We start from the raw sequence: 6505 nt of genomic DNA, 5'->3' as shown, positions 1-6505 counted from the left end.
CACTGTCTAAAAGGAAAGACAGAATTTTAACAGAGAGGGTCAAAAAGAAAAAACAATTCTCTCATTCAAAAGAAAATAAATAAGTTCTGGAGATCTAATGTGCAGCATGATGATTACAGTTAATAATACTGTATTATATACTTCTAAGTTGCTAAGAGATTAGATATTAAGTATTCTCACCACAAAAAATAAATAATTATGTGAAGTGATAGAGGTGTTAACTAGCTAACACTGCTAACACTATGGTAGTAGTTATTTGCCATTTATAAGTGTATCAAACCAATGTACTTTACTCTTTAAGTTACACAATGTAATATGTCAACTATATTTCCATATAACTGGAAAAAATTATCAGTAGCAAATAAAAAATAAAAAAATAAAATATAAAAACCATTCTTAGTTTGTGGACCATATGGAATGTGGTCTGAAAGACAGATTCTTCTGAGCAGTTTGTTAAGTCAAAAACTATCTGAGTTTTCTACCTAAAGTTCTAACCAGGAGGCCCAGATGAGGCTGAGGCATCTTGACTCCTAATTATTTCCCCAAGATTCTAGTACAGCTGGCCCAAAACTGAGTATTCAAAATTACTGTGGCTGGTGGGAGAGTCTTTGATAGTTTCTATTCAGGGGTGTAATGTTGTTGATAAATCTCCTGAGTTGAAATATAGAGGATGGACTGAATGAGTTGGAACTAAAGTCAGAAAGCCCTACTAAAGGGCTCTGACCTGGGTCCAGGGACAGCACAAGAGTCTTGAAGCACAGCAGTGCTGGAAAGACCAACAGAGGCAGAGGATGGGTTAAAGATAAATGCTTGAGAGAAAGAATAGAAGAACTGATAGAACTTGTCTGGATATAACAAATTGGACAAACATAGAAGGTTTAGAATGCCTTATGAAGCTGGGGAGATGGGAACAGTGAAAACTACAGATTTTAAATGAAAATGCTGAGATCAGGTTGGAATGTGTGATGCATGGAGGTGTCTGTGGGATAGCCTGTGATCTTGAGAACCATGATGATAACTGAGATTGACTACAGGGGTAATAGGTATCTACTGAAAGTCTTTAATCTAGAAGTGCAACATGGAGGATTTAGAACTTAAGGAAGGTTGCATTGGTGTGGAAATTGCAGTGTAGATGGGGTACATAGGAGAGAGATCAACCACTTAGGAGGTGATGGTGCTTGTCCAGGTGAGAGATGGTGGGGACTCAAGCTGGGAAATGCAAGGGTGCTACTAAGTGCTCTCTCTAAGGAAGAGTATTAATAAGATTTGTGAGCTCCTTTTGATGGAAATAAAGTAGCTATTAATTCATCTGGATTATAAATCCCCTCGTTCATACTTGGAATCTTCTTAAAGTGGGGCCACTGTATGCCTGTCTAGGACAGGGAAGTCATGTGGGAGAAGGCCCACTGGTTCCTTTTTGCATCTCCTAGAAGCTGTCTGAGAGACTGCTTATCTCCTGGCAGGTTCAACACTTCTTTGCTTTTTGCTTAATAGTCCTACTCTTACCCTGGCTTCCCAATTGTGCTTTCTTAGGAATGATGGCCACAAGGAGCCAGAGCCTCACCTGCTTTGTGCTCAGGACTGGACTAGTTGATAGTGCATATTAGTTCTTCATGCTTAATGGGTCATGTCTATCCTTTCCCCCAATGGCTGCCATATTAGAGAACAAGCCAGGTTCACATGTCTGCTCATTGTAGGCTCCACACTGTGGCCTAGTCTGAGGAAACCTCTCCCAATCCTCTTTGTTAATGAGATAAATAAAAAATCAACAAGGTATAGGCTTTTTTAAAAAAAAAGATTTTATTTATTTATTCATGAGAGACACACACACTTTCCTTTCTTTCCCCCATGTTCATTTGTTTTGTTTCTTAAATTCCACAAAGAGTGAAATCATGTGGTATTTGTCTTTCTCTGACTAACTTGTTTCGCTTAGCATAATACCCTCTAGTTCCATCCACCTTATTGCAAATCGAAGATTTCATTCTTTTTGATGGCTGAGTAATATTCCATTGTATGTATATACCACTTCTTTATCCATTCTTCTGTCGATGCACATCTGGGCTTTTCCCGTAGTTTGACTATCATGGACATTACTGCTATAAACATTGAGGTGCGAGTGCCTCTTTGAATCACTATGTTTGTATCCTTTGGATAAATACTTAGTATACAGTGCTGGGTTGTTGGGTAATTCTATTTTTAACTTTTTGGGGACCCTCCATACTGTTTTCCAGAATGGCTGTTCCAGTTTGCATTCCCACCAACAGTGTAAGAGGGTTCCCCTCTCTGCATCCTTACCAATGTCTGCTGCTCACTGAGTTGATCATTTTAGCCATTCCTACTGATATAATGTGGTAACTCATTGTTGTTTTGATTTGTTTTTCTCTGATGATGAGTGATGTGAGCATTTTTTCATGTATCTGTTAGCCATTTGCATGTCTACTTTGGAGAAATGTCTGTTCATGTCTTCTGGCCATTTCTTAACTAGATTATTGGGGTTTTGGGTGTTAAGTTTGATAGTTCTTTATAGATGTCGGATACTAGCCCTTTATCTGATCATTCATTTGCAAATATTTTCCCCTATTCTGTAAGTTGTATTTTAGTTTTGTTGACTGTTTTCTTTACTGTGCAAAAGCTTTTTATCTTGAGATCCCAATAGTTCAATTTTGCTTTGTTTCTCTTGCCTTTGGAGATGTGTTTAGCAAGAAGTTGATGTGGCTGAGGTCAAAGAGGTTGCTCATCATGGCTCTCAGGATCACAGGCTATCCCATAGATACCTCTCCTCTAGGATTTTGATGGATTCCTGTCTTACATTTAGGTCTTCTAGCCATTTTGAGTTTAGTTTTGAGTTGGGTGTAAGAAAGTGGTCCAGTTTCATTCTTCTGTATGTGGCTGTCCAATTTTCCCACCATTTGTTGAAGAGACTCTTTTCCCATTGGAAATGCTTTCCTGCATTGTTGAATATTAGTTGACCATAGAGTTGAGGGTCCATTTCTGGGTTCTCTATTCTGTTCCATTGATCTATGTGTCTATTTTTGTGTTAGTACCATACTGTCCTGACGATTATAGCTTTGTAATACAGCTTGAAGTCTGGGATTGTGATGCCTTCAGTTTTGGTTTTCTTTTTCAACATCCTTTGGCTGTCCAGGGTCTTTCCTGATTGCACACAAACTTTAGAATTGTTTGTTCCAGCTCTGTGAAAAATACTGGTGATATTTTTATAGAGATTACATTGAATGTGTAGATTGCTTTGGGTAGCACAGACATTTTAACAATATTTGTTCTTATAATCCATGAGCATGGAATGTTTTTCCATTTCTTTGTGTCTTCCTCAATTTCTTTCATAAGTGTTCTATAGTCTTCAGAGTAAATATTTTTTTATCTATTTGGTTAGGTTTATTCCTAGGTATCTTATGGTTTTTGCTGCAATTGTAAATGGGATTCCTTGATTTCTCTTTCTGCAAGCCTCATTATTGGTGTATGGAAATGCAACAGATTTCTGTACATTGATTTTATATCTTGTGATTTTGCTGAATTTCTGTATCAGTTCTAGAAATGTTTTGGTGAAGTGTTTCAGGCTTTCTACATAGAGTATAACATTATCTGTGAAGAATGAAAGTTTGACTTCTTCCTTGACAATTTGGATGCCTTTTAATTCTTTTTTGTTGTCTGATTGCTGAGGCTAGGGCTTCCAGAGCTATGTTGAACAACAGTGGTGAGAGTGGACATCTCTGTCATATTCCTGACTTTAGGGGAAAAGCTCTCAGTTTTTGCCCATTGAGGATGATACTAGCTGTGAGTCTTTCATATGTGGCCTTTATGATGTTGAAGTTTGTTCCTTCTCGTCTATTTTCATTTCCAATTTTAGTACTTTGAGTCCTCTTTTTATTTCCAATCTAGTTAGAGATTTGTCAATTTGGTTGGTTGAGCTTTTCAAAGAGCCAACTTCGTGTTTTTTAACTTTTTCTAATATTTTTCTATTCTCCATTTTATTTATATCCACTTTAAACTTTCTTATTTCCTTCTTTCCACTGACTTAGTTTGTTTTTCTTTTTCTAATTTCTGATGGGGCAAAATCAGGTTATTGATTTGATATCTTTCTTATTTTGATTTTTTTAATATTTATTTATTTATTTATTTATTTGAGAGAGAGAGAGAGAGAGAGAGAGAGGGAGAGGCAGGCAGAGGGAGAAGCAGGCTCCATGCAGGGAGCCTGATGTGGGACTCAATCCCAGGTCTCTAGGATCAGGCCTGAGCTGAAGGCAGGCGCTAAACCGCTGAGCCACCCGGGCTGCCCTCTTTCTGATTTTTAAATGTGTGGATTGTAGATATTAATTTCTCTCTTGTACTGATTTCTCTGTATCTCATAAATTTTGGTATGTGGAGTTCCATTTTTACTTGTATCAAGATGCTTTCTAATAAAGCTTTCTGATTGTTTACTCAGCCTCATTGAATCTGCAGATGAGTCCTTCCAAGGAATTCTTTATTTTGTTAACAGTATTTTTGATTTATCACAAATTCTTTTGATTCCTTCCTTAGAAGTCTTTAGTTTATATTACCACAGATATTACATATTGCCTACTTTTTCTCATTAGAGCTCTTAACATATTAATAATACTTATTTTATAATACTTACCTGATAATTCCAATATGTTTGAATCTAGTTCTGATGATAGCTTTGTCCTTCAGACTTTGTTTCTTCTTGACTTTAGCCAGCTTTATAAATTTTTATTGAAAACTGGACATATTATATAGGGTAATAGGTAGTGAGGCAAATAGGCTTTTAGTGTATGCATTTACATTAATCTGGCTGTTAGTCTGGTTTAATATTTGTCATAACTAAAGGTACCAGAGGCTTCATATTACTCTAGTGAACTTATTTTTCCTCCCTCCTACACTTTTTTCCCCTTCTTCCTCCTCACACTCGCCCTCCTCCCCTTCCTCCTTCCTGTCCTTCTCCATTGTCACTGCCTTCTTCTCTTTATCCTCCTCTTTTTTTCTTTTTCTCCTTTTCCTCCTCCTCCTCCTTTTTCTTCTACTCTTCCTTCTTTTTCTTGTTCTTCTTCTTCTTCCTCCTCTTTTCCTTATCCATCTTCTCCTTCTTTTTCCCCCCCCTTTCCTTCTTCTTCTTCTGGTTTCCCTTGTTCTGGTCCTTAGATGGAATCTTTATCTTGCAGCTCTTTTAGCTGTAACCCACTGTTGTTATTACTAGATCCTTATTAATGTGGTGGTAGGGTGAGTGGGTAGAGTAGGAAGGGAAGGGATGTTCCTTTATCTCCTAAGCTTTGAAGTAGGTCTCAGCTCTTTGTGGGCTTGTGCCTCAGGGGTGGGGTTAAATCTTCAGAAGACTTAGTCCCTTCATTCCTACTGTTTCCAGTCTATTTTCTTGAAATCCTCTCCCAATTCACTACACCTTACTTTATGTAATTATATACATATTTACTTACTTGTTTATTCTTACGCAGGACAGAAAGGTTGGAGAGGACCGTAGTGAGGTGAAGTTCCTTCCCTTCAGCTTGGAAAATTTTCAGAATAGCCCTCTGGAGAAGTCCTTTCCCTGTGAGGTAGACCTGCTCAGAGAAGGGTCTGGAGGGTTCCACAGTAGCTACTTTTCCATTCCCTCTGCCATGTCCATGAGGGGATTTTTCTCTATCCTCACCCTGAAAACTTAATGTGGTTTCTAGAGAAAGGGCTATGAAAGCATATGCCCCCTCTTTTTATCGTCCAGCCCCCCATCTTCCTCCTTGTCCTGCAAGAATTTGTCAAAATTACTTTTTAACTCTTCCCACCAGTTTTTGTCATTTCGTAGCTTCTGCTGCAGTTCTTTGTTGCTGTATTTCTCTGTATCCACTATTTCTCCATGTTTCAAGAAGTTACTTGCCCTGTTCTCTGATGGGTCAAGAAAAGTTATTCAGTTTGTCCAGCTTTCTCTTGTTGTAAGGATGAGAATGACAATTTTCAAGGTCTTACATGTAATAAAAAAAAAAAAAAAACACCTTTCCCCTCCCAAATATCGGTGTGTGTGATACTTCCATATCACCATGGAGCCTAGGCATTAACATCAGGGCCTCAGGACAGCTGGGCCTTGGTGTGGATACAGGAAACAAGATAGGATGTGTGATTCATTTTTAAAATGCATCTTTTTATTGTTAAGCATCATTTTTATAGTTTTTAAGAGGACTTTAATAAATAAGATTTAGGAGAATAAAGAAGTGAGCACAGCATTATTTCTAACAGCAAAAATCAAAATAACTTGAATATCCATCAATAGGATAATGTTTAAATTAATTGCTACCTATAGGAGACTGCCATGGAGCTGTTCAAGAGAATGGAGAAACTGCTTGCTGCTGGTACCTGCCAAGAAGATGTCTGACAGAAAGAGAGAAGGGCACCTGGGTGGTTTAGTCAGTTAAAGTGTCCTTGGTTAACGGGTTAACCATCAGCCTTTGGCTCAGGTCACAAACCCAGGGTTTTGGGATTGAGCCTGCCTCAGGCTCTTCACTCAGCA

This window comes from Canis lupus, chromosome 19 (genome assembly GCF_011100685.1).
Source record: "Canis lupus familiaris isolate Mischka breed German Shepherd chromosome 19, alternate assembly UU_Cfam_GSD_1.0, whole genome shotgun sequence".
In the NCBI taxonomy this organism is placed as follows: domain Eukaryota; kingdom Metazoa; phylum Chordata; class Mammalia; order Carnivora; family Canidae; genus Canis; species Canis lupus.
This window is presented reverse-complemented; position numbering follows the sequence as displayed.